The sequence below is a fragment of the Sinocyclocheilus anshuiensis genome, unplaced genomic scaffold (genome assembly GCF_001515605.1).
Source record: "Sinocyclocheilus anshuiensis isolate Anshui unplaced genomic scaffold, SAMN03320099.WGS_v1.1 scaffold95, whole genome shotgun sequence".
Taxonomy (NCBI): domain Eukaryota; kingdom Metazoa; phylum Chordata; class Actinopteri; order Cypriniformes; family Cyprinidae; genus Sinocyclocheilus; species Sinocyclocheilus anshuiensis.
Window position 1 is genome coordinate 29,345 of NW_015548190.1, and position 8,005 is coordinate 37,349.

General features: G+C 35.4%; 1 pseudogene; it reads left to right on the top strand.

Moving 5' to 3' along the window:
- The window catches only part of LOC107705041 (up-regulator of cell proliferation-like), a 23,313-nt pseudogene extending 18,699 nt beyond the window's left edge, over positions 1-4,614 (top strand).
- Positions 4,615-8,005: the final 3,391 nt, after the last annotated feature.

Below are 8,005 nucleotides of genomic sequence, written 5' to 3' on the forward strand. Positions count from 1 at the left end.
TGTTCATGTGTCAGTTTGCTGTTCCTCTCCTGCTTCCAAACAGTGATAATAATCAGATCACTCTTATGCTTTGGGCAATGAGAGATATTGTGAAAAAGTACAGACCACACACCCTATCAGATGCAAGTGCATTTGTGGAAGAAAGGATCGCTCTCTCAGAATTACCTTTAGTGTCTTTTGTGAGACTTGGTAGGTGCAACATTTCCAAATCAGAAATTCTGAATAAGTTGCTCAGCAATCCACAGCAGTACACTGATACCTTTGTGCACTTCAACATGGATTGTGGAAACATCAGTAAGAAAATATCAGATGGCTTGGTTGAGATTTCCTGGTATCTTCCTTGTGGCAACAAGAACATTGATGTCTTTCCTGAACCTGTAGCGATTGCCAACTTGAGAGGTGACATTCAGAACTTTGAAACACAGTACACTTTTCTTTGTGAGGCTTCAACTGCTGTGTTTGTGTTCTTTGAATCCCAACTTTTAGATTCACAGTTAATTTCAGTCCCCAGTCAGAAATCTATGCCTCAGTTATTTTTTGTGGGAGACTCCAACAACAACAGCATAAAAGCTACAGTCAGCAAGCTCAATCTGAAGAAAAGCAATTTCATCTTTAAAGACAGGCAGAATGATGCAGACTTCGTTGAAAAAATTCAGAGGAAGTTGCAAGATGCAATTAAGAACAACAATCACAAAATGTCAGTTGTTCGTTTAGCTGAGATTGCACTAAATCTGGGAATCTTGGTGGATGAGGATGCTGAAGAATGTCAGCGTGCCAAAGCAAGTGCAGATGAAATCACATCCAAAATTAATGATATACTGCAGTTCAAGAAGAAGGAGCTGCCCTTACAAGGAGAAATCTTGATTAAATTGGCCAAGTTAGAGAAGGAAGAATGTCAGTTGAAGAAAGTAGGTGATAAGAGTGTTGAGGACTACAAACATGAGCTTTTGATGCAGAAAAATAAACTCAGAGAAGAACAATGCACCAAAGACATGTCTACTACTATGAGCTACTTTATCAGTGCAATATCAAAACCAGAAAGAGCCTACTTCTTAAAATGGTTAAGAATCGCTCTGGAGAATAAATCTCATGAAGTACTGCCTCAACTCAGAGAACTCTACAAACAGAAATGTCAAGATGTTTGTGGGAACAAGAAAGAAATAGCTGAGCTTGATAAAAAGATTTCAAGCAGTTCTTTAGGAGTGGAGCACTTCATTCGAGAGATGAGCCAGCTTTACGAAGCTGCAGTCTCACTCCCAGAAGATGCACTTTACCGAAAACAGCTGGAACATTTACCTAAACTCTGTGCTCAATTACTGTTGGATGGGTTTTTACTTGAACTTGTGGATGGAGATTCTTCAAATATCCCTGTAAAATGGATTACTAGTGTGTTTTCTGAATTAAACACACTGGTGGAGCCCGAAAACAAAATCATGGTTGTCACCGTTTTGGGTGTCCAGAGTTCAGGAAAGTCAACGCTGCTGAACACCATGTTTGGAGTTCAGTTTGCAGTGAGCAGTGGAAGGTGCACAAGGGGAGCCTTTATTCATCTCATTAAAGTAACAGAAGAGTGTAAAGCAGAACTCCAATGTGATTATATAGTGATAATTGACACTGAGGGACTGAAATCCCCTGAGCTCGCGCAACTGGACAACAGCTATGAACATGACAATGAGTTGGCAACTCTTGTTGTTGGACTGAGTGATGTAACAATTGTCAACATCGCCATGGAAAACTCCACAGAGATGAAAGACATTTTACAGATCATTGTTCATGCCTTCCTCAGGATGGAGGAAATAGGTAAGAAACACAAGTGTTTGTTTGTACACCAGAATGTTGCTGATGTCTCAGCTCACGTTTCAAACATGAGAGATCGTAAATTTCTTTTGGAGCAACTGGATGAAATGACACAAGCTGCAGCCAAAATGGAGAACAAACTGGAGGTCAAGAAATTTACCAATGTGATGAATTATGACACTGAGACGGGTGACCACTACATCCCTGGATTGTGGCATGGAAACCCCCCAATGGCACCAGTGAGTATTGGCTATAGTGAGTCTGTGTATGCTCTCAAAAAGCATATAATGGAGATCTTCAAAGATTACAATCCCAGTGACATCAAGGAATTTCTTCAATGGACAAAAGACTTGTGGACTGCTGTGAAATTTGAGAAATTCATCTTCAGCTTCAGAAACAGCCTGGTGGCTGATGCATACATGAAACTGTGCACAGAGTACAACAGATGGGACTGGACACTGAGAAAACAAATGCACACATGGGCATTAGATGCTGAAACTAATATCTTAAACCATGGAAAATTTGAAAGCTCTGAGCAGTGTACCATTGAAGATGTCCATTGTCATTCACTACGGGAAGCAGAAGCTGAGCTTTCAAAAGGACAAGATGAAATAATTGACAAGATCCAATCGTACTATGAACAAGGAGAAGGTCATGTTGAACTTGTGGAAAGTTATCGACAAGACTTTATAAACTCTGCCAAGTCTTTGAAGACAGAGCTTTCAAATTCAGTCAGAATCAAATTGGATGCAGCTGTTTCACGTCGAAATGGAATGATGAAGGTCGAAGGAATCAAAAAGACATACATGGACACAATGGAGAAAAAAGTGCTGGACTTGCTGAAAGACTGTCGTGAGAATAAGTCAGACATGTCAGACTCCATGCTGGATGAAGCATTTGAAAAGATGTGGCAGGAGACAGTCAGGACATTGTCATACACAGTGCTCAAACCACAAGATATCATGACAAGAGTTTTGCATAATTTGAGGAAAAATCTTCAACCTAGAGGAAGTTCAATGGCTCAAAGCTTAGACAAAGTGAAGGATCTGCACAATCAAGGCCATGGAAATTTTGTTTCCCCCAAAGATAACTTTTTATCCAAGCTCTGGAATGCTTGGAATGCTCAGAAGATCAAGAGGGTTCAAGAGATGTCAAAGAAACTTATCAGGGATTGTTGGGAATTTGTTGAAAGAAAGAGGGAAAGTAAGGATGATTATGATGACACATACATCAGGGAGATTCTTAACATGATTGATGAGAAACTTAAGGCTCATGAAGATCTTAAGCTGAAGGAAGATTTTGAACTGTCCCTTAAATTATACATATGCGGCTTTGCAAGCAGAGAATTTCAAAAGATTCACAATCAATTCATCCAGGAAAACAACCCACGAACAGCCTTGGAGAACGCCAAACAAACATACCACTCTGACTTCATTGACCTTTATCGTGAACGAGACCAATGTTAGAAGAAAGCTGATGAATTCATGAGTAACTGTCTAAAACCTGCCTTGGAAACATATATGTCTGAGAACTTGGGCATGGAAATGGCAGACAAGATGGTGACTGGTGAAAACTCAGCAATTTTCGGATCACGGATGACATTTCAGGTTTCAGTCTTGAAAAATATTCTCTATGAATCTAAATTTGAAACATATTTGCATTTCATTGAGTCATATGAATCATTTGTTAAAAAGTTCATTTTTGACGAAGTTAAAAAGCACTTTACAACAGAGAACAGAATGATCAAATTAGAGGAAAGTCTTGTCAATAAAGTAATCAGTGAAATTACTCGGGCAATCGAAGAGTCAGAACAAGACTCAAAGAAAAATGACATCAAGGGATTCATCGAAAACATCTGCAAGAAACTTGAAAATAGATTTGTTTTTCCCAAGGACGCAGTGGACAAAATCAGCACACTGAACAATGCAAATCAGAAAAAATTCACCGAATGCCTTCAGTGTTCTATCAAGGAGATGGATAAATCACTGAAAGCAAGTTTCCAAGCAAGAATGTTTCAAAGTAAAATACGTCATCTTCAAAACAAACCACAGGATGTGCTGTTCAAACGAGTGCAGGGCTGTGGGAAACAGTGTCCATTCTGTAAAGCACCATGTGAGGCTGGAGGAGAAGTCCACACTAAACACTTTGTCTCAATCCACAGACCAGAAGGTCTTGGCTGCTGCATTGAAATATATTCTGACAAACTAGTGACAGACATCTGTACATCATTGGTGTACAGTGACTCATGCTTTAAGTGCTGTGACACCAATGATCAGTGGCATCCATATAAGGAATACAGTCAAATCTATCCAGACTGGCGAATTGATCCAGACTGCAGCGCAGAGGCCTCAGCATACTGGAAATATGTGATGGCAAAATTCAATGAGCAGTTTGCTGATGAATATGATGTGGAGCCTGCAGATATCCCCTCATCCTGGGAAAGCATCACAGAAGCCCAAGCAAAGGAAAGCCTTTAGAAAACATCAAACACCAACTCTCTGGTCTCTGATTAAATTAGTTTGGTATGTGATGGTAAAAAATATTAAAACTGACATCTTAATATAGGTATCCATAGAAAAAAAGATTATATCTAATATTAGAAGTACAGAAACCGGCTTTGGTTTAGTAGTTAATGTTTGCATGTCATGATTAATGCATGAAATAGAGAACAGTGGAGTGCAATTAGACCAAATGCTTCACATTTTTAAAAAAAGCAACAATTTTATTAGGATTCCTGATACACAGACTACAGCTTGCAGTTGTTCTTGCCATGAAAGAAGTCATGAAAAGTTAAGCAATTTTTGTTTTCTTACAATAAATCCACCATTCAAATGTATATACAAGATCTATTCTTAGTGAAACATTATTATTTCACCTATACATTCATGGATATTTGTTCTCTTGACATGCTTTAGAGTTATTGAAAATGTTATTTTCAAGTTAGTTTTTAGACATTTTGTTTAATTATTGTTTTTCTTTCTTTCTTTCCATCTTTCGTTCTTTGATTGTTGAGAACCGTTTTTATTTAACATTGTGATGTTTTAAATATTACTCTCTGATTTTTAGTTCTATTTTTACAGGCTATGTTTTTGAGTTTCATTCTATTTGAGTTTAATTTTAATAAGTTTAATCTTGTCTATTGTAACTGTATTGCTGTTGTTCTGTGTTTTACATATACAGGCATGTCTTTATGATTGAGTTCACAACACCGCTGACATCTGCAACAGGTTCATTCTGGAGACTTTGTTTGCCAGTCACAAGCAAACAATGTTACCTGAATAAATACTTATACTTGTATTGTTAAATGTGATTGTCTGTTGTGCGTCTACAATTCAACATCAAACAACTAGCAATCATATTACGATATATAAAAATATAAAACATCACAGTAATCACATAGGCATGTCAAACTTATCAAAATATCTCCCATTACGCCATCAAATGGGCTTTGAATGTCTTCTGTAGCATCTTACATCTTTTAGAAAACAGAAGTTGTTCTTTCAGGTACAGCTGATCACAGCTGGTCACTAGTGCTCATCCTCCTCAGTACCTTCCTTTTGCAATAGATGTGGGACTAAGTCATCTGATATGTAAATGATTTAGATGTTTAAAGATATACAGTATAGAATGTCCTACAATATTAAAACCAAAGGTCTATGAACCATAGCAATGGCATACAGTACAACCTTTTACCTTTGTTTCAGCATTTCATAAAATGAGTCTTCAAAACGGTCCAGTCAACATTTTATAATAATTCAAGTGGCAAAGACACGTAGTGACAAATTCTATATGCATTCAGCAAAAATGCTAAATAAATAAAATTCAACATAATATTAACTATTATGTTAACATAATACTACATCTGCTAATTAAATTATGAAAGTACTTGTCTTACAAAATAATTTACACAAGACAATAGAATAGAATACATGACACTGCCAAACAGAAATGCTATTGAAGATATTAAGTGCAATTATATGGTGCAAATTAGTAATAACTACTACTGAATTCAACAAAATTTTTATACATTTCATCAACTCAGTCTGTCACATTATCTAATATATGAAAACAGACAAATACTATTATATATTATACTATTATAATTTAGAACTTGCTGAGCATCAGAAATTCATGAAATTTGACGTTTCATGTGTGAACCTGAAAAAATGTCTTGTTATATATATGTACCAATATGGAGTTATGCAAGAACCACAAAATATAGGCCACTTTGTAATATATAACACCCACAACTATACTGGCCCATATCTGTTAAATGTTTAAACAATTGAATTCAAACATTGAAATGAATGTTGAAAACAACTGAAGGAGCATCTTGAGATAAACTAATTTTGTGCAAATCAAAGGAAAAGTTTGAAAAAGAAAAAAACACTGTTCCAGTTATTAACAAAAATGTAAATGATATATCAGTAAATTAGAACTCAGATCTGTGACTCCTGTTCTTGGATAATAGGGATTTTTACTTACAGAGAAATCACAAGGATTTTTCTGCATTCCATTTTTTTCTTCTCACGGTTAATCATAAGGTAATAAAGGTCTTTTTGCTTAAAACACAGCAGAATAAGTTAATTATAACTAATCATTTTTATAAATGTATATAAAAGTTTATCAATGTCATGTCATTCATACTATTGACATACAGAAACACACAGAAGAACAAGAAACATGAGGAAAGAAAAGGGGAAAGCGAGAACAATCCCACACCTCTAGACCACAGGTGAATTGGTCTAATAGACTGGTAAAACAGGACAGCATTGATAAAAGACCAAATTATAACTATAAGCATATTATAAAGTTGTAATAAAATACGATTCACATTATGCTAATTGTTTCTAGTTTGATTTAATAGATGTCATTTTCCTTCTCAATGAAAAAAAAAATCCAAAACTGCTTTACTTAGAATTGCAAAATATGACAGATAGCTAATTCTTCCCTATTATCATGATCTTCTAGCAAAAATGTCTCTCCACCACATATAAACATATCAAGGAGAATCAAATGTTTTGTTCCAGTTTCTCATGATTCTGGTGGACAGTGTCATTCTAACATATCTGAAGAGTTCCATGATGAATTTCAAGCCATTAATTCCTTCTTTAAATATTTCAAAATGTTACTACAGTCTTTAATGATTGAACTATGTTGTTGTTTGATGTGGTAAGATGGGACACTATTTTCTATGGAATGTATTATGTTGAATACCAAAGTTTTTGGTGTTTTTTCTTAATGAGGGATCTGTGGACACATCAATGTTTTTTAGATTTGTTAAGTCAAGTCAAGTCAAGTCACCTTTATTTATATAGCGCTTTTAACAATACAGATTGTGTCAAAGCAACTGAACAGCATTAATTAGGAAAATAGTGTCAATAATGCAAAATGACAATAGTAAACACAAATTTTTCAGTTAAAGACAGTTCATCATTGAATTCAGTGATGTCAACATCCAGCTCAGTTTAAATAGTATCTTTGCAATCAAGTCAACGGTATCGCTGGAAATGAAGTGTCCCCAACTAAGCAAGCCAGAGGCGACAGAAGGAATGTCAACATTCCATTCCTTTTTTAAGTAAAATTATAGTTTTTATTTTGAAGTAAAAAGACAAAATTAGACTCTTGGGGTAAGATTTACCCCCTCAGAGCTGGCACAGAAGGCCTGAAATGGCATGTTGTTGCTAGTTTTATTATTTTTAAATGTAATGCTTATAGTAATTAATTGGGTTATTATTTAATATTTTCTTGAATTAGATGTACATCTTCACTTTCATTAAAACCTATAGGTTTATTGAGTGAAATCATTAAATTTGCGTTCATAGCTAGAAATCCTGAGATTCTGCTTTGTCTATCATTGGCTATTCAATTATTTAATTAGATTGTCAAAATAAATAATTTAATTTAAATAGAATACTTGATTTAGTAATTTAAATGAATGACACTTTAAAAATAGATCAGTGTTAATAAGAATTATATCAAAAGTCATTCATACATTCTGAAGGGGGCCATCACCCCTACATTGTTCTTAAGAGGGCATCATCCCCCATCTTGCCATATAGTATTTACTGTTCTGGCTGATCATAATGTGTATTATGTGTTGTGGAACTTTGTGGAACTTTGGTACAACCATCTTGGCCAAAGGAATCAAAGAATCATGTAAAACCCAGTAAACTTTGAGATTATTATTTTTGAGATTACTATATAT